The sequence below is a fragment of the Piliocolobus tephrosceles genome, chromosome 5 (assembly GCF_002776525.5).
Source record: "Piliocolobus tephrosceles isolate RC106 chromosome 5, ASM277652v3, whole genome shotgun sequence".
Taxonomy (NCBI): Eukaryota; Metazoa; Chordata; class Mammalia; order Primates; family Cercopithecidae; genus Piliocolobus; species Piliocolobus tephrosceles.
Window position 1 is genome coordinate 134,910,224 of NC_045438.1, and position 25,225 is coordinate 134,935,448.

Here is a 25,225-nt window from a genome sequence, read left to right on the forward strand (position 1 = left end):
GATTCCCCTCAAAGCCCCGGGCCAGTCTCCTGCAGGGAAGGGCAGGCAGGGAGGCTTCCCCATAGGGGCAGCCTTGCTTTTTTGGCCAGCCACCCTCTTCATATGAAAAACAGAGGTCCCCACTCCAGTGGTGCTGCCAGAAGGAAATCAGAAGCTCTAAACTAGAGACCAGAATCTGCGGAAGCTTTGAAGAGTCGCATCTTGTCATTTCTAGATGTTTCTACTTTGGTTGACTCTTTAATTTTTCTGCAGTTAAAACCGTTAAAACAGCAAGGAAGCAGGGAACAGGAGGGGAGCCCAGATCTCTCCCAAAGAAAACGAGAAAGACTGAATCCTTGGGGCCTGCCGTACAAAGGAGTTGTGGGTTGGAGGAGGGTAGGCAGAGACTAGGGTGGTCTGGGACTTTAAGTACAAGACCCTGTGGATTTCATGGGGGCAAGCCATGTGCAACAGAGAAACTCAGGAACCAGGGGGTTTCGCACAGAGGTCTGGGTGCTGTGAGGTACAGGGAAAGAATTAGTGAGTCTGGACCGGTGGTTAGGTGAGTCACAATGGAGTGTTGGTTTAGTTTAATCTCTGATTTGTGTTGAGTGAATTTGCGTATAGTCCAACCACCACCGCCCTATCCCAAGTAGACCATGTGCCGCTCAGGAACTGGGACTCTTTTATTTTCTATTCCTTATAGCAGGCTCAGTGCCTGGCACACTAAGTTGAATTTTATTTAAAACATTTTATTTACATTAAATGGTATATTTGCAAGTTCATTCTTCCAGATCTCAGTTTATTCTTTTATCCAGTCCTTTTAAAGGGATTCTCTCAGACCCTCCACTAGCTAAGGGAGCTGAACTTTTCTTCCAGAATTGTCAGGAAATGGGACTTTCCGACTTAGTGAGCTACTTATTTTATCTAGAATTAACTTTGTCTAATAAAATGTATATGCACTTTGGGAATGGATATGGTGCTACACAGATGAAAGATGGTATTATTCGTCATACAGTGTTTTTGATTATAATAGATTATTCTCTGCCAAAACCCAGAAGGGCTAAGTCGAGGTAGGTTGCTGAAAGGGGAGGAAGTCTAAATAGCAGAATCAGACTTTTCCATAAGTTTACAGTGGGGTATGGACAACACTCAGGCAACCAGCCCTCGGCACAGCAACAGGGGACCCACCTCCTAAGTTGGGGCTGAGTAAAGACATGTTCCTGGGGCTAGGCTTTGCCAACGCAGGCCTCTTCTGAAACATAAGCCCCATCTTTCTCCTGGCTCCGCCACCCCACCTCACATGTGCTGTCTAGAAGCTGCACATCTGGGGTCGTTCAAACTCCTGGCTCGAATCACTGGAATCACCTGAGCAGGATAATTTTACAGTAATGATTAAAAATTGCTCTTCTAGATATAGCCTTGCCTCAGGGTAGCCATTAAGAACATTACTTCCTAATTTAAGAAGCTCAATGTAGGGCGCCTTGGGCATTTAAAAAGAGGGAACTGCACTCATATCTTGATAAATTGTAAAATGTCTCCCACCATCTTCTTGTTCCGTATCTCCGCTCCTGCTTTCTACCATTGCACTCTCTGGCATACAATCCTTTTAAAGAATAAAAATAAAAACAAACAAACAAAAAAAAGGAAGATAATGAAAAGCCTATTGTTTCTTAGTGTCTGCTGATGTTAAACACGCACACGCATGCACAATTATGAATTTTGTGTATTTCTTCCGGGGGTTGGAACCGTAAGGGGTTACATATTGGTATGTGATTTTGGAGCCTACACTTGAAATGGGAATTTGGATGTAGTTGAACAGACTTTTAACATTGCCCTGAGAAGAGTTATGCTGGCATTTTGTTGGTCTGTGGTGTCACACCCCAGAGTGTATAGGATCCTCACCGGCTCTATGACTCACCCTGGAAGTTGCACCTTTCTCGGGGGGCAGGGTGGGGAGTTACTTTTTATAAGTAAACCCCAGAGAGCAGTGTTTCAGTATCAATCAGTTTCTCAAGTTTGAGAGCAGATTGCGCCTCAATCCCTATCGTTGGGGGTGCTCTCCAAGCTCTCTGGGGTGCCGCCAAGCCAGAATCTCCCATTCTGATGCATCCTAGGTCTCCTCTTCCCTTCCCTGCCTCTTCCCTGCTCTCCACTCTGAGCCAGTTAGATGGGTGAAACAGAGAACCTGTCTAGTCCAAACTCCTTATTTTACAGATCAGGAAAGTGAAACTCAGAGCGGGATGGCCCTCACCCCATCCTGCATCCCCTCTCCTCCTCTTCTGCCTTTACCCCAATACCTTCCGGCGTGAATGACGCCAACCCTGTCTCTCTTCTGGCCCCGCATCCTGCGTTACTCTTTTCACAATATTTTTGAGTAGGTGGCCTGCCACAATCTTATATTTGGCATGGCAAAGGCAGACCCCTTTCCCTCCCTGCAGACCCCCAACTCAGCCACTGTGAGTGCTGTAAAGCCAGTCGCTACCTGTGTCCTTCTATTCATCACAAACTCAGCACACGCTACTTTATCTTTTACCTCCTTGTGTCCACAAAACGGGCCACAACCAGGGTCATGCTGGTTGAATAGATCTGGGAGAATGGTAATTGACAATTCACACCAAAAATTGTGTTGAACAAAAATTCTCTTCTATTAGAATAATGACAGGAGAGACCACTTTGCCATTATGTTGCTTTCTCCTCAACTGGGACGCACACAAAACCTCAATAAAAATGTTATATCAAAGGCTTATGAACATCATTTAAATCTTCCCTAACCCATTGCTTTCATGTGAAAAATGAGCATTTCATTAAAAACAGGACTGTTGTGCATGACGCTTGACAGGATGTTAATTTGTTGTGGGAATCTGTCAGTGTGCAAACAAGTACTTGCATGTTTTGTGCAGATGAGGTAACCGCTTGTAGAATGGCAACACCAGAAGGCAATTGGGTGACCTGCTTTGGCCTTTTGACTTTACAGAAGAAGAAACTGATGCCTGGCGAGAGGAAGGGACTTGCCCAGAGCCACTCACTGGTAGTAGAACTGGGACTAGAACGAGAGCCTCCCGACCCCCAGGCAGGGCCCTTCCTTCTCACAATGGCAGAACCACAAGATGCTGACAATGGAAAGGATCTTGGAGGTCTCCCTAACACTTCTAAGTACTGAAAGGTTGGACCAACCGCAACGAGAAAGAGCCAACTACGCTGAAGAACTTGTCATCGCCTCCTGAGAGCTGCCTGAATTGGAGCTGCAGGTCCCAGGAAGTAGTGGCTCCTCTTCAGAAGCTGGGTCTGCAAGCCCGTGCAAACTTGAGGTGTCTGGTTCCCTCCCTGCACTGGTGGAAGCTGCTAGAGGGCAGACACTACGCATCTTGATTCTTTGCTGTCACCTTTCAGCTGTCAGCTCTGATGTTTCCTCATCCAACGACTGATTATGGAAGCCCCCCAGCTGCTGGGTCAGTCGCCAGCCATCTGAGGTGTCGACAGAGAAAGAGAAAGACCAGGAAACCATTTCTAACATAGTTGGCCCAGAGCAGAGAGTGAATCGCCAGAAACAGCCTGGAAGAGGCTATAAAACGAAAATAAAACAGGATGGTAATTTATGATGAGCAGTAAAAAGGCCTGGGAAGCTGAGCAGCCAGTGAAGGTTCATTTCCCTCTACTCTGTGGATCTAAAGATGCTGAGCATTTCCCTGTCCAGCCTGGCAGCCCCCAAAATTTGGAAAGCCCTCTGTCCCCCACATCAAGGTGAGAAAGTAAGGCTGTCTTGACAGCCCTTGCTACGCTGGTTCTCTTCTGCAAAAGCACCTGCCCACAGGGCCTCAAAACCCTTACGATAAAATTCATTTCCATTGTGCAACACCATGTAGATGGTGAAGCACGTTCCCACCCATTATCTCATTTGATCCTTACAGAAATTCTGGGAGGGGCTTTTATTTTTTTTAAGAGACGGAGGCTTGCTCTGTCATCAGGCTGGAGCGCAGTGGTGCCATCTTGGCTCACTGCAACTTCCGCCTCCCAGGTTCAAGCAATTCCCCTGCCTCAGCCTCCTGAGTAGCTGGGACTACAAGTGTGTGCCACCACACCTGGCTGATTTTGGGAGGGGCCTTTTATGAAGATATAAGGGTACTGAAAATCACTCACAGCAAATCAAAGACCCAAGACCTGACAAACCCCAGACCTGGACTCAGGACAACCTATTTCAAAATCAAAGTCTTTCTCAAACCCGCCCCATGAGCCTTGCTAGGAGCAGAAGACTTTGAAATTTAAGATATAAGTGTAGGCTGTTCCCCCGCTTCTACACTCCTCCCATCCAGGAAGCCCCAAAGGCTGGAGCCCAGGTCCGGGACAAAGGGCACCCACAGAGAGCCTAAGGAGCCTCAAGGCAGAGTGGGCCAACTTGAGAGGGAGGCCAGCAAACCTCTCTGATGTCAGAGCCTTCAGGCAGTGATTAGGGCAGGCTACCTCTCTGCCTCTCCCTGGCCCTATCAGGGTGGTCACCCACGAGTCACTGAAGTTTGTGGAGCCCATGGGCTGTCCCTGCTCTGAGGAGCCCAGCTGGGTCTCCACAAGGCCTGGCCAGGTATCCCAAAGGGCTAAGCCAGCCTCCTCCCCACTTACTGGCGGGTGTGAATTGTTCCTAGCGGCCCATACTTCTCGACCTCTTGTTCTGTGCAGGGTGGATGGTGTGCCCCCTCAAGCTCCCAATCTACAAAGTTCAAAAGTGAGGGCATGTAGCAACTGGTGAGAGGGCTCCCGTCACATCCTTCCAAGCGGAGTTTAGAAGGTGCCTGAATGAGGAGGGAGGTGCCTGGAAGCAGAGCGGCTCTGGACACCCTCATATTCGTGTGGCTCTTCCTTGGGTTGACCTGGGGGTCTTTCTGTGGCACTGTCCCTCTGTGGAGTAAGAGGGAAGAGGGTCAGAGCTGAGAGCTCTGGGGTGGAGTCCAGTGCCGGTCCTACCATTGACTCATCATGTGTCCCCAGAGAAGTCACCTCTCCTGAGATCCAGTCACCTCTACTTGTCCATTTTATAGCACCCTTGGAAAGCTCCAATGAGATAATGGGTATGGAAGGACCTGGTAAATAAATCAAGTGTCCCTGAGTTGTAGGGTGCTATAACTACCATTGGCTGAGCAAGGAGGTCACCAACAGGCCCATCCCAGCCACTATCCATCTTGGGGCTATTTATGGCAAGTCCCCAGGCCTGCTACTGCCATCGTGTCCTCAGCACATCAGGGCTTGCATGTTCAAGTACCCCTCCCTGTGTGCAAGCCTGAAACTTAGGGAAAGCAAATGCAACTCCACATCAGGCCAAGGTGGAGGACCCGAGGGTCACTGATTCTGAATATTCCCAAGCCCACTCCCTACCCCCACAGACATCCTTTCTTTTTCACTCATCCTCTCCCCATGATTCCTCAGAGGAAGGAGGAGGCCACCCAGCTCAGAGCCCTAGGCTGCTCTCTGCTCATCTACCTGAAGCTCAAACTGTCCTGATCTCCATTGCTTTTCAAGAACAGGTGTCAGCAAAAACCTCAGGCATCCTCAGCAGAGGGCCTGAGAGCTATGGTCCCTAATTGAGGCTACTCACTGGACACTGACTTACAGGTCTGAAGACCTTAAGACCCAGAAGACCACTTCTGGTTACAAGGCTGGGCAGCAGCTGCCCTAAGCCTCTCTTTGGTGTTAATTTCCTAATCTGCCCCCAAGAACCCCAGATTCTTCTTAGGGCAGATTCCCCTGGCTGTTCCCTTTTATTTAACCTGGAGTACCCCTGGGTCACTTGATACTTGAGAGGAGAATTCTTTGTTAAGCTAGAGCACAGATTTTCAAAAGTGAGTCTTCAGGGACATGGATGCCACCACCAGAATCTTAGGGGATGGCCTTCCCTTGCTCCCCAAATGCCCAAATTCTGAACTCTTGGGTGTCCAACCCCACCCAGCCAGTCTCCAAAAACTGCTTCTCCTTCCTCTCTCTTGTTCTGCAACACCTCCTGGCCCCAACAATGCCGCTATTCCTTGAGTGGTTTGACGCAAGTGAAGTGACAGGTATAAAACAATTGAGTTTGAAGTAGTCGACGCAAGAATTTGGACTCTGGAGAACTTCCCAGAGGAATGAAAATCAGCAACGTGGTGGCCTCTTTGGAAAAGACCTGCCACGATGAACAAACCCTAACAATGCTAAGCAAGTCTGTCTGTTCCCTCCAATTCCTTTTAAAAAACACCATCAAAGAATGTGTGACAGAGAATCCACCCAGACCTGATGATCTGCACCTCTTCAGAGGAGCTGTGCCATAGAAACTGGGAAACTGCTGGCCGGGCGCGGTGGCTCATGCCTGTAATCCTAACATTTTAGGAGCCTGAGGCGGGCAGATCACCTGAGGTCAGGAGTTTGAGACCAGCCTGGCCAACATGGCAAAACGCTGTCTCTACTAAAAATACAAAAGTTAGCTGGGTGTGGTGGCGCATGCCTGTAATCCCAGCTACTCAGGAGGCTGAGGCAGGAGAATCACTTGAACCCAGGTGGCAGAAGTTGCAGTGGGCTGAAATCATGCCATTGCACTCCAACCTGGGCTACAGAGCGAGACTCTGTCTCAAAAAAAAAAAAAACACCTGCAAACTGTTTCTTCTCGGTCTGGGCGTATTCTCCCAAATTCGCTAAAGGAAAGAAGTTTCTGTGACCCAGAGTCCAGAACTGAGCATCGTGGAGCCCCTGCCAGAGGGTGCTGGCATCCTGCTAAGCATTCCTCTCCACCCCCCTCCCCAAAGTTCTGCAAAGGAGACCTCATTCAGGTGCTCCTACGCTGGCTGTGGGCGCCAGGCTGATGGCCCTCCAGAACGGATGCCTTTGGAGGTTTACTGAGGCTGACTGAAGCCAGAGTTAGTTCCCATCACTTGTCTCGACATAGATAGTTGGACTGCTGCCCTTGCTTAGGGGCCTTTCATTCTTCACTGGAATCCAAGTTACACTTCCGCTTCTTCACTAGTTGGCTGCTGCATATCTAAGCTGCTCAGAGGTCAGCCATGGCAGTTCCTTGGGCACTTGTGGGTGCTTGTGGCTCAAAGGCACCATGCTTGGCTCAGGGGGCTCCCACTCCCAGTACTTAAGGAGCACCAAGAAAGGAATGGCTAGGAATCCCACCCACAGTGTTCCTGTAAGGCCAAGATAGAAAAGTCTGCCTTCAGGTAAGCCAGCTCGCCAGTCCTAGAATGAAGGCAGAACTCAGCCTAGGCCAATCTGAGGGAAGGTCTTTTTTTTTTTAATTAATTTTTTTTTTGAGATGGAGTCTCACTCTGTCACCCTAGCTAGAGTGCAGTGGTGCAATCTCGGCTCACTGCAACCTCTGCCTCCTGGGTTCAAGCAATTCTCCTGCCTCAGCCTCCCATGATGGTGATTCTTAATTAGCAGGGCCTGAAGTAATGAGTCTCTCCCTTCTTTAACAATGCAGTTGAGAGGCTCCCAGGAGCACGGATCCCGATGGGGCTGTCTGGCTTTTTTCTTGCAGAGTCCATTTATCCCCTGCCCCTGTTCCCCTCAACTTCCCTCTGTTTATGTTTGAGCTGACGTTTCTATTGATGTATTGATCTCTGCTAGCTGAGGAACACTTCTGCTGAACACACTCACTGCTCAGTGTGGGTGGGGGGGGCAGAGGGGCAGGTTCTGCAGGGGGTGCCAGGGACAGCAGCCTCAAGTCTGGCCTAGGGTGGGGAAGGGTACCTGGGATGGAGATGTTGATGGGAAACAGGGAAATGATTACTTGTAAAGACAAAAGGGGGCAAAGGAGAGAACTATGATCAACAGCTGTGGCCTCCCGTGGATGCCCTGGGGCACGGGGCCTCATGTGGCATGGAGATGGATTGGCCTGGAATCGTTTTACTCCGCTTCACTTTTGAGTGGATGCGGATCAGTCTTCCTACCTGCCTAGGGAAGCTTTTTTCTCCTTACTCTTCATCCACGGTTAAGAGACTCAAAATAACGTGGGAATGTCTATTAAAACCTGTCAACTGCCAAAGGAATCAATGTGAGCTAGGATGCCTTGTTGCCACTACCTGAGGACCTGTGAGGTTTTTAGCTGACTGTGATCTGAGAGCATAGTTCTCCCCTTAGCATCTGAATTGTTTGAAATGCTTGTTCTCCGGCGCCGTAAAGAAATAGCACTTGAGGCCGGGCACGGTGGCTCAAGCCTGTAATCCCAGCACTTTGGGAGGCGGAGATGGGCGGATCACGAGGTCAGGAGATCAAGACCATCCTGGCTAACACCGTGAAACCCCGTCTCTACTAAAAAAATACAAAAACTAGCTGGACGAGGTGGCGGGCACCTGTAGTCCCAGCCACTCGGGAGGCTGAGGCAGGAGAATGGCGTAAACCCGGGAGGCGGAGCTTGCAGTGAGCTGATATCCGGCCATTGTACTCCAGCCTGGGCGACAGAATGAGACTCTGTCTCAAAAAAAAAAAAAAAAAAAAGAAATAGCACTTGAACATAAATTTATTTATCGAGGCCATTTTTCCTTCCTGCAGAAAGGGTACACTCTCCAGCAGTTTTGCCACGAAAGTACACCAAACAAAGGAGACAGGGTCATTCATAACCTGACGTGTCCACCCTACTGCTGTGTTCAGTTTCCATTGGCTGGAACGGGACCGCACATTCTGTGTTTGTCCAGATTGGCTAGCAACTTAGAACTTTTTAAAAGAGGCAAAGGTAGAGGAGAACACAGGAAGGAGGAAGTAACTTGTGGAATGCTGAGAAAGGTAAAAACACCTTCAAATAAGGAAGAGGAACAGGCTATGACCTAATGCTTGCTTGGGCCAGTATAAGCAACCCAGGGCAAATATTTAGGCTAAACTGTGGGAGCTAAGAACATAAAATACATTGATTTCTTTATTACGGCTAGCACAGGTCTTTGAATAAATTTTGCTTCTAAGAGAAGTTACTGTTTATTCCTAATTAGACAGGGAGGAAAGCGTTTGAAGAGGAACCTCTACTTTACTTTTTACAGGGACCCAGACAGGTCGGCAGCGACAGGCTCACAAAGAGGCCCCATCTGCTGTCCAGAAGAGACATGCTTGTCTCAGCTCGACAAAGCAGTTCCATCGCCACGCTCTCACTGCTGGAGCTCCTGCCCATCCTCCACCCAGTGGAATTTGGGGTGATCCCGCAAATCTCTCATTTTTGCAAAATCCCAACAGGCATTTAACCACAAGGCAGATTCAGGCTGTGGGTAGGGGAGAGTGGGGCACACAAAAGAGGGCAGCTTCCTTGTCTTCAATGTCACGTGCCTCCTGTGAAGAGACCACCAAACAGGCTTTGTGTGAGCAATAAAGCTTTTCAATCACCTGGGTGCAGGCGGGCTGAGCCCGAAAAGAGTCAGCAAAGGGTGGTGAGATTATCATTAGTTCTTCTATGTTTGGAATAGGTGGTGGAGTTAGGAGCAATTTTTTGTGGGCAGGGGGTGGATCTTACAAAGTACATTCTCAAGGGTGGGGAGAATATTACAAAGTACCTTCTTAAGGGTGGGGGAGGATATTACAAGGTACCTTCTCAAGGGTGGGGAGGGTGTATTGTCACAAAGTCAACTGATCAGTTAGGGTGGGGCAGGAACAAATCACAATGGTGGAATGTCATCAGTCAAGGCAGGAACTGGCTATTTTCACTTCTTTTGTGGATCTTCAGTTGCTTCAGGCCATCTGGGTGTATACGTGCAAATCACAGGGCATATGATGGCTTAGCTTGGGCTCAGAAGCCTGACATTTAACTTGCCTTGCTCCCTCGACACATTTCCTTGTTTTGACTTCTCGCTCTAGGTACCTGCTCACAGAGTCCCTGCCCTCAACACTGTGGTCTTTCCACTCAAGGAAGCCTCAGTCGGCTTTTTGTGGTGTGGTAAGACATTGCTTGGTCATGACATGAAATACAATGAGACATCACCTTAATTCGGACTCAACACCATCTGGTAGCCTGGTACATTCACACACATAACCTGGGAAGAGGTTTGCAAATTGCATGTCAGGAAATGCATGTTCTCATCTTTGTGGCATGAGAAGAAGAAGGAGGCAAGGCCTGGGTCCTAGTTTCAACTCTTGCCATCACTGAGTGGATAAGCAGTTACTTCATGACTCCAACCTTTGGTTTTCTCCAGGGCAGGACTCAAGGCCACTCCCAGAGTCTTTTCTGTGGCTGTGATGTTGGAGGCTTTAAGAGCACTGGGAACCCATTCATCACATTTCAAGTCAACTCTGTGAAAAATCATTTAGTCAGAATTATCCCAGGAGGCTCAGCTCGCCCCTTGGGCAGGTCTCCCAGCAGCACTCCCACTGGGCCCATTGCACATGCCAGCCCAGAGGACTCATGGTTAACGTCCGGGTGAGAGAAGCTCGGGACACTTATGATTGGCAGATTAGCGTTGGGAGGCATGGCAGTGTTGATCAAAGGACAACCTTGGGCCGGGCTCAAAGCAAGAGCAATTGGGAGAAATAATTAGGCAGAGTCAGAATGAAATTTAAAAACACCTGGACCTGCCTCTCCTGTTTACCAGAGTCCTACGGCCGACGCCTGCACATATCTACGACCAGAAGCTGGGTCCCTCATTCACGCTTCTGACCAACATCTGCCTCCTGGGATGGACTGGGTCCTTGTCCACACACTGGCATCCATTAGACACACCTTTACACACTGCACCCCACCCTCTCCGTGTGAGATGTCCTCAAGGTCACCTGATCCACCAGCCTTGAAAGGAGGCCTCTTCACATGACATTGTTCCAAACCCCAACACATGCAGGCTCGTTTTCTCTGGACACTTAATTCCTGGTGGGTGTAGTTTAAAGCTACTCAGAGGTTCAGGACAGTGTGTCTGGCCAGCAAGGGGCCAGGAAGCCAGCCTTCCCCTTCCTTATCCTGCGGCCTGCCCTCATTTCCCATATCCCACCTGCTCTCCAGCCCCTCCTTCCCAGGCCCGGCTTCAGCAGCCCATTTGGGCCCTCTTGCCCTTACCCCACACCACACCCATCATCTGCAAGAGAAGCTTATTGGACATGAATGATGTCATCACAGAGATGAACAGGACTAAAATTATTGGGAGAAGAGCTTACCGGAGCTGATACTTGATCTGGGTCAAAGCAGTGGATACAAAGGGGTGCGTTCCACTTATTGGCTCAGCCAAGGTGCAGTCTGCCCAGGAACCCTCCCAGAGAACTGCAGTGGGGGCAGGCTCGTTAAAGTATACAGCAGGAGAGCACCCCACCCTGGCCAGGGAACAGACTCAAGTTAGCATAGTGCAGTGGCTGGCCTGCCGTGGACCGGGTGTAAGAGCTGATCAGATGAGGGAGCAATTGATTGTGCCTGACAAGGCCAGGCAAGGCTTCGTGCAGCTGGGCTCTGGCCCAAGTGAGGCCTGGATAGAGAGGTCAGTGCATAGCTGGAAAGGAGCAGAGCCAGCAACTGTTTTTGATATACAGATGACTGCGCCACTCCCCAGCAGCCCCTTCTTTTTTCTGGGTACCTGGACGTCACCATGACAACCAAGCTTCCCTCAGCCTGTGGTGTGGGCTGGGGCTCAGTGAGCTTAGGGTGGGGACCCCCAAGAGGTGGTAGCAGCAGACCTAGGGGAGAGGCAGGAGAAGGGAGGGTTAGAGAGGGCAAGCTGGCTCTGCAGGGGTGGTGGGCTGGGTGTCTGGGGAGGCTGGAAGGGCAACCCTCTGGTGTTGGGGAGGGGAGTAGGACTGAGAAACACCCACGAGAGCAAGCAAGTTATGGGGCCCCCTCCCCGCCACTCCCCACTTTCAGCACTTGTGTGATGTCATTCTGGGAGCACCACCATCACCGGCGTGGAGAGCAGCCGGGACCCCATGGGCAGGCCCCTAACCTGGTCCTGGTAATTGGACTCCACCTCTGGAAATGAGCATCTCTCTCTCCTTTGCTTCTGCAAGGAAGGCACAGTCCCAAGCCTTTTCCAACAGTCCCCAAATTGTCACTGACTGCCCCATCCTGACCTTCGAGCTGTCCTCTACCCTACTGGCAGCCTCCACTGCATGTGCATGCGTCAGTCAGGGCCTCCTGAAGGCGGTTGTGAGGAATGGCTCTGGACAGAAGAGGGAAGGGTACTACATGTGTCCCTGAGCTGTGACCAGCGGGGGATTGGGGAGGGGTCTGTCCTGGCCCACCCATGCTGCTCCGAGAAGGTGGCCTTCAGCCTTGCAGTCTGGATTCCTCCCTCCCTGGGGGGAATAGATTAGGGTATGGTGCATGATGATGTAATCTGTGTCTGCAGCTGGAAGTCACTTAGGAGAGGGCCCTGCCGTCGGGGTCTCTGAAGCAGGTGTAGGGTCAGCAGAAGAGCTCACCTTCCTAGTCACAGACCCAGGTGGTGTGTGGTTCCTGCTCTCCAGCCCCATCAGCCTCCCTGGCCGTATACTTGAAGAGGTGCTTTCCTCCGACAGGTGAAAGACCAGGTGGGTTGCTCCATTAGGGTCTGGCTGGGATGGAGTGTCCTCAGGTCAGACAGAGCCAGTGTTGCCTTGTTCAGCAAAAGTGCCAAGATGCCATTTCATCCTGTGCATGGGAACGAGAGTGCCCATTCATTCCTCAGGCTTTCTGAGTCTCTACTCCTACCTGTCACCACCTTCTCCCCTACTTTCTCACCCATCCCAACCCTACCCTGCAGTGGGGAAGTTGTCCTGGCAATTAACTGTCCATTCTCCTACTGGGGCCCTTCAAGTAACGTTTGGAGCTTTTCCCTAAATCCCAGCTTGGATAAATGATCCCCTCACATGTCCCCAAATTCTTGTTTGGTTTCTGAAGTTGGTCAGATGCTGCTTTCTGGACCCCGGCTGTGGGAAGGTGCATCCACCTCCTGCCTCCATCATTTCAAGCTCGTCTTCCCAGGGCTTGCCCTGAAGGTATCTGAGATTGCAGGGAAAGATTTCTGCATAGGGAAGGGCCTGCCAGGGGAAGCAATGCAGGATGCTGAGGGCAGGCGGACGTTGGAGCAGAGGGCCTCCCCTCCCGGCGCACCGGATTCTCTCTCCACTCAGGACTGCTGCTGCTGCCTCAGCCATTCGTTACTCACCTCTTCCTTTTCTTTCCGGTGATCTTTTTAGCTTCAATGCCCAATGCTAATCACCTCATGCTCTGAGTGCTTCCCAGATCAACCCTCTGAGAAGCAGAACCCATTTGCCCTGTGTCGTCTCTTCATCCCAGACCACACCTCAGGTTGACATGCCTTGATGGGCTGCCCTTAGGTCAGCTGGAACCAGGCAGAGACAGAGACCTGGGGGTCTCCCTGTGGGACACAGCAGCTATCTTTAGAAGGAGCCATGCGCCTGGCAAAGCAGCAAATGGCATGTCTATTACATTTTCATTAATTTGGCAGATGCCTGTTGAGCTCCCTCATCACATGGCAGGCACTGTTCTAGGCCCTGGGTAAACCACAAAGGCAATGACGGCCCAACAGGGTCCTCCGCCATTCTTTCCCTAGAGCACAACAGCCCTTTGGAGTCTAGTAGACTCTTCTCTAAGAAATAGGAGATGGTGGGCCTGGCAGAGCCGGATGAGCTCGCCCAGCCACTGCCAGATAAGGAGACAGATGCACAGAGAGGAGGTGTGACACAGCCAGGTGAGCATGCAGGCAACAGAGGCTTCATGTCTGTGATGCTGGGGCTGGCCTCTGTCTGTCTTCATTTCAGGGAAGTGTCCCTCAGGCTTCTTCCTCTAGTTGGAGAAAGGGAAGCCCTGATCTCTTGATTCTGCAATTCTTCTGCCCTTGCATCTTCCTCCAACCCACTTTTCCCAGCCCTCTTGTATTGCACCCAGCCTCAGCTGACACTGGTGGGTGTGGTGAGGAGGGTGCTTCAGAACTAGGGCCCAGGGGACCCCACCTGCCAGCTGAGAAACCCAGGACCAGCCCTCAGCCCTCTGGGAAGACAGATGGGCTGCCTACCTGATGGTTCAGACTCCTCCACCGTCAGCTGTGGTGCCATTTCTGTCACCACGTGCCGATAACTGAGTTTTCAACTCTGAAGGTTCCCTAAAGCAGGACACCCTCTTGCACAGATTTGTATGAAAGACAACTGTGCTGGAGGCATAGGCTTCTAGAAGTTCCTTAACTCAGACAGATGTGAGCAGAAGTGCTTTCAAGTGAATCCACTCACTTTGTTCTAAGTCGCACATTCCAGCTATGACTTCAGCCCGGCGAGTTCCCTCCAAGTTGCTGCTGCTTGTGCTTCCATTACAATTCTTCCTGCTTTCTGTGCTCAGCTCCCCAAAGCTGCCTCTGCCCTCACCACGCTGTAGGGCTGTCCTTTGGCCCCCCAGCACCTCCTGTCCTCCTCACCAGCCTAGTCCAGCCAACCCCACTGGCCTCCAGGGTGAGCCAGCAAAGGGAGATGGAGACAGAATGAGAGCCCCCGACAGCCCAGTCAGCAACGTGGAGGCCCAGGTCTGTGTTTCTAACCAGGACTGCAGATGAACCTCACAGGAAACTCTTTTAAAATAACACATGCGCACACACACACACACACACACACACACACACACACGTGGGCCACCCCTCAGAGATTTAGATTAGTGGGCCCTTGTTGCATCTGTCTGTTGTAAGTGGTGGATGAGGGGAGAAAAGAGAAAGCCCCCTCTCAGCATACAAATGGCAAAAACACACACACACACACACACACACACACACACACACACACACACACAAAAGAAAGAGGTGCAAAGAGAAATTGCATTAGGGAACAGTTGCCTGTAATTGTTACCAAACTTTTGGAAAACAAGAAACAACAAAGAAATAAAAGCAGTTGATAATTAAGTACATAATTGTACACACCACTTGTTAATTAAGCTTTTACTCCTAAAACCTGACAGAATCTGCTTACAAGGTGATAACGTGCAGGAACGTGGCATATGGTGAGCCATCTGCAATACAAACGCTTTGTCGATGAAAACTTCCCTGCCCCACAAAAAGAAGGAGATGCTAAATGTAGTTTTCCGGAGCAGAGTGATGTATCTTCATCCCGTGCAGAAAATGAGTTGATGGTACAGTGTGCAGATGAAAGAATGTCAGGAAGGGCCACACGGCTCCCTCTGTCCTTGCTGCGGCTCTGCACGTTTGTGGCCCATGCTAGGGGTTCTGGGCATCGCTGGGTTGGTTTACCTGGTACCTGAGAGCAGTGCCTTAAGAACAAATGAAAAGCAACACTTCTCTTAAATGCTCCCGTTCTGGGTGTGCAGGGAGCCAAAAAAGACCTATGAAAGTCTTGAGAAAAGTGGGTTGAGGAGCAACAACGGTCCCCCTGTTTCTCAACGGTAGCCCACTGCCCACTATCCCACCACAGGAGCTGTGGTCTCCAAGCCTCCTAATCTCTTCAAACCCTCCTCGGCTGTAAAATGGAGATAAATTACTTACCTTGTCAATTGCCCTGGGTTGATGGCAAGCCCTGGTGAGACTGTTCCCTGACCAAACTGAGGGTCGGGCTGCTATTCGTCACGGCCCAATAACGAGATGCGGTGAACTGGGGAGGGAGTTTTTATTTCTGTAACCGGTTACAGGTAGAAGGCCTGGAAATTATCGCTAGACCAACGCAAAATTACAAAATTTTTCCGAGCTTGTATACCTTCTAAGCTATGTGTATGTGCCTTTGTGTAAGTGTGCATTCATCGAAAGACATAAGTGATTAACTTCTTTTAATCTATAACTAAGGTCTGAGTCCTGAAGGCCTTCTTCTGGAGCCTTAGTAAATGTACTTAAAATCTAAATGGGTCTAGGCGCTGGGGTGATTACCCTTATCTTGTCTCCTGCTAAATCACGGAGGTTTGGGGAGTTCCTTCAGACCCCCAATAAACTTATCTGTGGAGGCCTGGGGAGTTTCTTCAGACCCCCAGTAAAACTTGTTTAATCCTAAATGGGTCCTGTTAAGAATTCCTGTGTCATGCTTTAAGACCCAGGAAAGGCCTCGGCAAAACTCTTGATGGGCTTTTTGTTTCATTCCAGCCTTTGTATAAGGGCACTGGCTTTTTTATCTTTTAAGATTTAACCACTCAGTTAGTACTCAAACAGTTGTGATGGAGGCCAGTGTTAGTGAAACCTGGCCTGCCACAAGATGATGTAAAAAGCGTATGTCTGGTGTGAGATTTTACGTATGTAGGAATTATTGTTACTAATAACAAGCCCTTGAACCCTGCGTGCGCATACCTTCACTTCAACTTGATCCTTGACCTGCGCTCAGAGCTGCACAGGAGGCAAGCCCAGGGCGACAGGCCGGAGCCTTGATCTTCCTGGGCTCCAGGGGTCACTGGGGAGGGCTGATCTTTGGGAGATGTGGGAGGATGGAGCATGGGTGCAGTGGAAAGGTGCCCTGGGCTCCTACGGTGCCTGCATCTCCTTCGTTCTGAGGGCCTTCCTAGTTCTGCTGCTTGTGGTCTAAGAGTCTGACAAAGCAGCCCTGCAGAAACTGTGGCAGCTGCAAGAGGGGAGGGCCACCTGGGGTTTGGGGCTTTGGGGCCCAGTGGGTGGGCTGGCTTCCTAGAGACAGCTAGCTGGGAAAGCAGTGGGGCTGGGGGCCCTGCCCGCGCCCACCCGAGTCTCCGGGCCTCCGAGTCTCTGCCTTGCCTCTGTGACTCTGCTTCTCCCCCACCTGCTTCTTCCAGGTCTTCTGAAGGAGGAGGGGTCTGGCCGCACCCGTTAAGAAGGCATCCTCCCCAGCCTCCACCTGTGGGCCTTGGCCCCTGCCTACCCCAAGAGGGCTGCCTTTGGTCTCACACTCATCCCCATGCCCATCAGTGGGGACACACACTCCCAAGCACAGTGATCCGTGTGCATGGGAGCACTCCCACCCTCCTCTTGCCCTGTGGACCTCCTTGTTCAAAACTGTCCTCTGCTCAGGCTCAGGCCAGGACTCCAGCTTTTTGCTTCCTGGACCCAAAAGGGGGGACCCCTCCACCTCTGCTGGGGGGCATCTATCATATTCATTGATGATTTTTTCTCAAGCATTCCATAAAATCCCTTGTCGGGCTGTGGAGACAGTGCTGCCTTGCTCCTGAGCGCCTCACCTCCGCCCCTACCTGCCTCTCCTGCGGGACCCACTGCTCTGTGCTCCATGGAGTGGCCCACTGTCCCTGGCCTGCCACTGCCCTGGCCCTTCCTCCAGTGATTAATGCTCCTGCAGGAAGCCCTGGGAAGTCTCATAGCACCACGCCTGCTCTTGTCACAAGAGAGGGGCACAGTGTAGGCACATTCTGGGAAGGTGTCCCCACGCAAGGGAGTGGAGGGATGGACAGCCATGGCCAGGTTCTTGCTCCAAGCCTGGGACCCTCTCCTCACCTTCCAACTCACTCCTGCAGTTTCGGCCGTCCTCCGCAGAGGAAAGGCTGCCTTGTGAAGGCCTGAGTTGGCCAGCAACAGCACAGAAGTTCCACTGGCCCGTCCACCCCCACCCCTACCCCATGCTGGGGGAAGCTCAGTTCCCCAGGGCCATCTCACCAGCTAGCCTGGCACTCCTGGGAGGCACAGACAACCTGCCAGTATCCCCATTTTGGATAGACAACAGAAGTATTTGGTGCTCACACCCACAACTGCTGCCACTGATATAGCGGAGGGCTTATCCGACAGAGATGGCCCTCGCCCGGGAGCACTAGGGAGCCAGGTTCCTCTCCCCAGCAGAAGGGTATGAGGACATTCTCTTTGGAGCACCTGCTTGCTGCTCTGGGCCACCTCTCAGGCCCTCTGCCCCTACCCCAAGCTCCTCCTCTTGCACTGTCCCAGGGGTCCCTCCAACCCAGGCCTTGATGAGTGGGGAGCTCTGTCCCTAGCAGGACCTTCTGGCCATCCTGCAGCTTTCTCCCTGCACAGGGAGGCACAGGTAGGAGCCGAGGGCCGTGTCCAAGAGCTGCTCAGCTGCCAGCCCTTCTCAGCTTCCCAAGACTCCCACCCCTAGGTAGTTTATTTCTCAGGCCGGTGCTAGTACAGAGAAACACACTGCAGGCCTGCGGCTCCTTCTGAGCCCTGCAGCTGGCCACAGCCCACCTGCCCTCCGTTCTCTCTCCCTCCCACTGTCCCACTGTGGCCTCCCTACCCCTCTCTTTCCTCTCCCCTCTCCCTTTCCCTCTGCTACAGAAGAACGGCACAACCCTTGCTGCATGCAGGCTCATACATCCCATAGCCCCTCTTCACGCTGTGGGGCTTCTGCAGGAATTCCTGTTGGGTCTTTGAGCCCGCAGGCCCTCCTCGCTGGTAGCTGCACAGAGTAGAAATGCTGGCCTGGTAGGAAGGAGGGGAGAAGACCTGGAACAGGAGTGAAGCAGATGAGGTTGAAATAATGCAACCGTTAGAAGAAACTTCTTGAGTAAATTTGGAGATTAAAAACATTCTCCAGCATAGCCAACGTACTCACCTGAACCCTGGATGGCAGAGATTAATGAACTACGGGATGGAAAGTTAATCTCCAAAGATCTTGCTCAGGAATAATATAAATTGGTTGCCCTGGGTATAGTAATCAAATGGACCGCTAGCGCTACAGTACAAATACTTGTTTCTTTTCTTTGGTAGAAGGAACAAAATTTGAAAAAAGAAAAGGAGCTTTTAAATTTCCCTCTTTTCTCTTCATACATAAAGAAAAAATCATTTCATGCCTCTGTTAGGCCTTTTAAAGCAATGTGCATGGAGCAGGACTGTCCCATCCCCCGCTGCTTTAATCAATTCTGTCTGCTCTCCTTGTTTGACTCCAATCTTAAATCTTGGGGCATCTTCAGAAAAAATTCCAACAAAGGGATCCAGGAGATCATCCCGTCCACCCCCTACCTGGATTGGCCTCCCAGCCCCACCCTCAGCAAAGGAGCAATCATCTTGTGCTCAAAAGATTCATTTACCCCAACCCTCTCCTCCCCCAGACTGCTGAACGCCTGTCTTGGCCTAGGAGGACAGGCTCTTCGTCCACTCATTCATTCATTCATTCATTCATTCGTCCATCCCACAGTGCAGAACTGGGAGGCGCCCAGCGTTCAGCTCCTTAGCACTGAGGAGCCATGGGTTCTGGAATTTCCCAGAGTCCCAGTTGAATAGAATTTCAATGTTTTAAAGTGAAGGTTGATGTTTCAATAAATCCTTTAACAGATTTTAAACCTTTCTGTGAGTGAATCCACAGTCTCCACGTTCTGATTTCTGCTTCTGCTGCATGGTAGCTAAGGAAGAGCCTGTGGCTGTGAGAATAGAAAGGCACCGACGGCTCCCAGTCACGGGCGCTGCCAGCTGGGATCCACACAGGAATCAGCCTTGGTAAAGGGGAACCTAAATGGCTGGCAGCTCAGAAGAACCTGGGCCTGGGGGCATTGTCCAACGGCTGTAGCCTCACGAGAGACCAATTTCTAAACCCATAATACCAAGTATGTCTTGTTTATTATTTTTATTTTTTGAGACAGAGTTTGACTCTGTGACCCAGGCTGGAGTGCAATGGTGCAATCACAGCTCACTGCAGCTTACATTTTTTATAGAGATAGGGTCTCCTGTGTTTCCCAGGCTGGTTTTGAACTCCTGGCCTCAAGTGATCCCCCATCTGCAGCCTCCCAAAGCACTGGGATTCCATGTGTGAGCCACCATGCCTGGCCCAGTTATTTATTTATCCTGAGAAATGCAACTGTCATGGGGACCAGAACCCTCAGTGCACTCTTCCTGTTGATCATGGATGGGGGAAGGCGAATCCTAAGTGCAAGCTCAGGGCAGAAGTCAGATTGGACAGAGAGGTGTTTGGAGTTGCACTTGCATAGCTCTTCATTGAGAAAAATGTCGACATTAAACACAACAGCTGTGGAGGATCTTTGGCAACCAGGCAGAGAGAGGCCTGTGGCCACAGTGGGGCTGTCTGCCCTTCTTTCTGACTCCCAGCAGCTGAAATCTTCTTATGTCTGGGGACCCTTCCCCATGCTGTATTAAGTGGAAAGCCTACCTCCTTTTACAGAAATGCAAAATCCCAGATACTCACTTTTTCTTTTTTCTTTCCTTTTTTTTTTTTTTTTTTTTTTTGAGACAGAGTCTCTCTCTCTCACCCAGGCTGGAGTGCAGTGGTGCGATTTCGGCTCACCACAACCTCTGCCACCTGGGTTCAAGCGATTCTCCTGCCTCAGCCTCCCAAGTGGCTGGGATTACAGGCACCTGCCACTGCACCTGGCTAATTTTTGCAGTTTTTTAGTAGTTACGGGGTTTCCCCATCTTGGCCAGGCTGGTCTTGAATTCCTGATCCCGTCATCCACCCCCTCTCAGCCTCCCAAAGTGCTGGGATTACAGGCGTGAGCCACCTCGCCTGTCCAATACTCACTTTTTTATACTTGTTTGCAGGTTGGCTGTGATAGGTGTCCCTGGCCACACCAGTGGAACACCCAGGCCTCAAGCAGCATGTTGGGGAAGGGAAAACTCCCCATTCTGGTGATGGAAGTGGCCGTGACCACATCTGGTTTTCAAAGGCAGCTTTATAGGAACAGAAACCAGCAGCTCCCCAACATCTGGCCCTGTGTGCTGTGCAAACCACAGGGACAAGGACCTTTCTGGGGCGCCAGTGGCATCCTCTGGAACCAGCTTCTCAGTGGAATTTCAGATGCTATTCCTGGTCAATTGCCTTTGCTACATGGTATCCTTTAATAAATTCTGTTTCTGCTCATATCCACCTGAGTCATTCTCTGTACCCTGCATATAAGAACCCTGCCTGGTAGATGATCCTTGGCTCTGCCACCTGGACTCAGTTGTCCAGAGTCACACAGCTGGTGAGTGGCATACCTTGGGCAAGCCCAACTCCCTGGACTGCCCCACCTGCCCCACTGTCTGCCTGAGAAGTCCTGGAGGAAGCTGATGAGTGCCACGCCGCCAGGCATCTTGGAGAGAGTAAGCCAAAGGGTGAGTAAACTCTAAATGGGCTGAGAGCAAAACGCATGTTTTTTGGGGGAAGAGATGTTCTACCAAGCCTAAGTCTTTGGGCAAGGAGAGCTAGGAATGGTTTCAGGGCCAGGGACCTGGTCACCGCACCCCCAGCCTCTGGCTCTGAGCTGACAGCAATAGGGATCCCAAAAAATGAGCACTTGGCAACAATTAATTGCTAAGATGCAAAGAAAAATTGTTTTGAATATTAAAATTATAGCTATAACACTATTAGGAGCATGATTCAGAGTTTATGGAAACATTATTTATATTGATTTATTTCCAGAGCCATCAAGACTGCTTGAAAATAATTAATGTTGACATTTCCATTGCTGAAGCTAAATGTTGATATCATATAATGAAAATTATATTCTTGGGATGGGCTGTGCTCTAGGAAGCATTAAAACAAACACCAACATCTACAGATCCCTCCCTACCCCCATTACTAATGACCCAGTCACCAACGGGCAGGCCTCTGAGGCTCTTCACCCACAGGCTTCTAGCCCAGCACCATAGCCATCAGCCCATCTGAGGACTCTCAGAAGCAAGGGCCAGCACCCCAGGGTAAGGATGGGGCTCATTCAGGGCCATGATCCAGGAGGTGGGTCAGGGTCTAGACAGGAAGCCCCTTTGGCCAGATCCTAGTAGTGACTGAACCACTGAATTGCTGCTGGCCTCAAGAAGTGAGGGAAGGAGAAGGACGAGAGGAGGTGAGGGGAGTGATTTGGCTGTGACTCCCCCAAAATCTCATCTTGAATTGTAATAATTCCCACATGTCAAGGGCGGGACCAGGTAATTGGTTCATGGGGGCAGTTTCCCCCATGCTGTTCTTTTAATAGTGAGTTCTCACAAGATGTGATGGTTTTATAAGGGGTTTCCCCCTTCCTTCACTCTCATTCTCTCTCCTGCTGCCATGTGAAGAAGGACGTGTTTGCTTCCCCTTCTGCCATGCTTATAAGTTTCCTGAGGCTTTGCTGGCCATGCAAAACTGTGAGTCAATTAAACCTCTTTATAAGTTACTCAGGCTCCGATATGTCTTTATTAGCACTGTGAGAACAGACTGATACAGGGAGTGAGGAAGAGAGGAAGAATGAAGGGAGTGAGGTCTTCCTCCAAGCCTTGGGAAATTTCCTACAATGTGACTACAAAGCTGTGACCCTCAGGCTGGCAGCAGAATGCCAGTCTCCCCTTTTCTTGAGGCAGCCCATGGTCAATCAAGTCTTCATGGGCTGATGCCTTTGTAAGAGCCAGCCGTCCCACTCAGGGAGCTACACCCTCGCTACGCCCTCTCATCCTCACCTCTGTACCTCACCTCTGCCTTTGTTCCTCCACCAAGCACACAGAACAGTTGGCTACTCACATTCACTCTTACAAAACCCTAGGGAGGGGAGATGCTCAAAGATGATGACTTGAACAGCAAGATAAGAGCCCATTCATTGGTGGGTAGTGAAAGCAATTTCATGGGCTGTGACCAGCATCATAAAAAAAAAAAAAAAGAGAGAGAGAAAAACAAGTAGAATATATCCAGTGTATGAGTGTATGACAAGCTGGGAAGGGTAAATTTCTATGAATCCTCATTTAAGTTAGGTGCATGGACATATGGGTCCTGTATAATGTTTATTTTTCCTGACTGAGGGCTGTTTTTTGCTCTAGAGTTTTGTCTGGATTTTAACATTTCCATATCAGTTTCTAAAGTAGCAGTGGTTGGTTTCAGGGGACAGAAATGGGTATGTTCAACCCTATTAATTTCTATTTTGATTCCAGATGTGTTCCCAAGGGCCAGGGATGGAGTGGTGTGGGGGGGATGGAACCAGGTTAAACTACATACATACACACACACACACACACACATTGACACCCCCACACACACACTCACACACATACTCTCTCTCACACACACACACTCATCCATACATTCACAACTGATGCAGGGATTTTTCTTAGCCTGTTTCCCAGACTCACAGAAGGGGTGCCCTGTCTACTTGGCCCGCCATACTCAGCCCCTTGCAGGAGCGAGCGAGTGCAGGATTCAGCCGGTCACTCCAAGCACCAACACAGGAGCAAATTCCATGTGAGGCCTGTGGCCAGACCAGGCGTGTCACCTCAAGGGAAATGCAGCAGTACCCAGGCAAGAGTGTCTATGATCTCAAAGCCCCAGAGCAGGTGTTAGTGTGCTAATTAGCTCTTTTAGTTCCACCATCCACAGCCTGATGGACAGCGGCATGTTAGCAGCTCAGTCAGCCCCTGGCCCCATTGTGTGGTGTGGCTGCCGTCTGCCAGTGAGGGCAAAGGACCAGTGTGACAGCCCTTCTGGGTACCTAAAATCAATGGGTCCTGAGGTCTTGTGCAGCATCCCAGAAGAATGAGGTCATGCTGACAGTTGAAGGGTGATAAGGGCAGAGAATTTTATTGAGTGACAGAATCAGCTCTCAACGGAGACGGGAGCTGGAGAGGGGATGAGAAGGGCAGGTTGTCTTCCTCAAAGTCAGCTTGTCTCTGTTCCAAAGTCAGGTTGTCTTTTCCCTAAAGTCAGGGTGTCCCTCTCCGAAGTCAAGTCGTCTCTTCCCTGAAGTCAGGCCATCTCAGTCTCTACCAACTGAGTCTGGGGTCTTTATAGGCACAGGATGGGGGCTGCAGGTAGTATTTGAAAGGCAACGTTTGATTGGTAAAAAGGCATTATTCCAAAAAAAAAAAAGGCATTATTCAAAAAAAAAACCAATCAGGAGAGAGCAGGCAAATAGGAATAGAAGTTCTCACTCCGGGTCTCAGGTTTCAGGCTGGTTTTGACTTGAAGGTGGGGTTTCACCAGGGACCCACCCCTGTCTGCCTAGGATTTCTCTGCCTCCTGCCTCTATCACAACCACACTCACACACCCACACAGTCACACCCATACACCCACATATATACCCACACATTCACATACACACACATCACACATTCACACACACACATTTGCACACAATCATCCACTCACACTCATACACATATATCCTGTCTCACACATTCACCCACACTCACACCTACACACTCACCCCCCCCAACACACATTCACACCTACCCATTCACACACACCAGCGCACACTCACAAACCAGCAGAGACTCGGAACCTGTGATTTGCCTACATGTTCTTCATGCACATTTATTTTTCCTGCACAACCCCTGCAGGAAAGATTAGTCAAGGGAACAATCTAGGCACCCGGTTTTGTGCTCATTACAGCCCACAAACAAGAACATTCATAAAAGACTTTCTCTGACCAGGGACTTCCATGGGCAGGAAGTGTAAAGTCGGCACCCCATGCTGCTGCTACAGAGTCAAGAAACCCCATTGCTGTCAAGGGTTGCCTGGCGGGCTTTGGGGTGGGGAGTGAGCCACCACTGGGTGATACAGCATGTGTGCATTCATTTTTTTTTCAACAGATTTGAAGCATCTGCTGTGTCCCATGCACTGTGTTAATTTGGGGGCATTAGAGCCAGGCCCTGGCCTTGAGTTGCCTCCTGCAGTGGGAGAGTCGCCAGGCGACCACGACAGCACAGGGTCCTAAGTGTGATTAGGGCTGGAGGCAGATGCCAGCAGCTGTGGGGGCTCCGAGGAGGGGAGGGAGAGGGCGAGGGCATTCCTGGTAAGGGACTGCACATGACACGAAGGCCTGGAAGGCCCAGCATGGGGTAGGAGAGGGTACTTGGCCACAGAGGCCTCAGGAGCCCACAGGAGGACGTAAGTCCGCGGAGCCAGGTGAAACCCTTGCAAGGACTGGGTGGCTCCTGGGCAGCATAGAAGGAGCGGGAGAAGAGGCCCCAGAGGGAGCAGCCGCTCCGCTCTGCAGCTTTCAGAGAGTTGGGTTGGGTTCTGGTGAGAACAGCTATCTGGGAGGTGCTCAGGCTTGTGGACAAGATGGCTGCCCTGAAGAAGGAGATTGCAGGAATAAAGCGCCTCTTGGTGGGGGTGAGGCTGTGCAGGATGACACAGCAGGTTCTGTGAAGGCCAGAGAAATCCACCAAGGGTCCCTTCTCAAGAGTGTCTTAGGCCCTTCTCAGGTCTCCCTGTCCACAAGCCTCCAGACCTGCCCTTCCTCCTCCACCTCCCCCCAGAATCCTATTTAAAGCCATTAGGGGTGAGGGCAGCAGGGAGGCAGCAGGCTGAGAGGGCACAATGGGCAGGTCCTGTGGGGACTGTTTGGCATGGATGTGAAGATGTAAATTGCCTGAGGGGCCTCTTCCCTAGGATTCTGGGTCCCTCCATTTACGGACCTCCCACCCCTAGGCAGAAGGACTGGTCTAGAAAGGAGGAATCATACACAGTGGTCTCTGGGCATCCATGGTGAACACAGGTTCTTCCCCTCAACTTCTCCTCTCCCTCTTT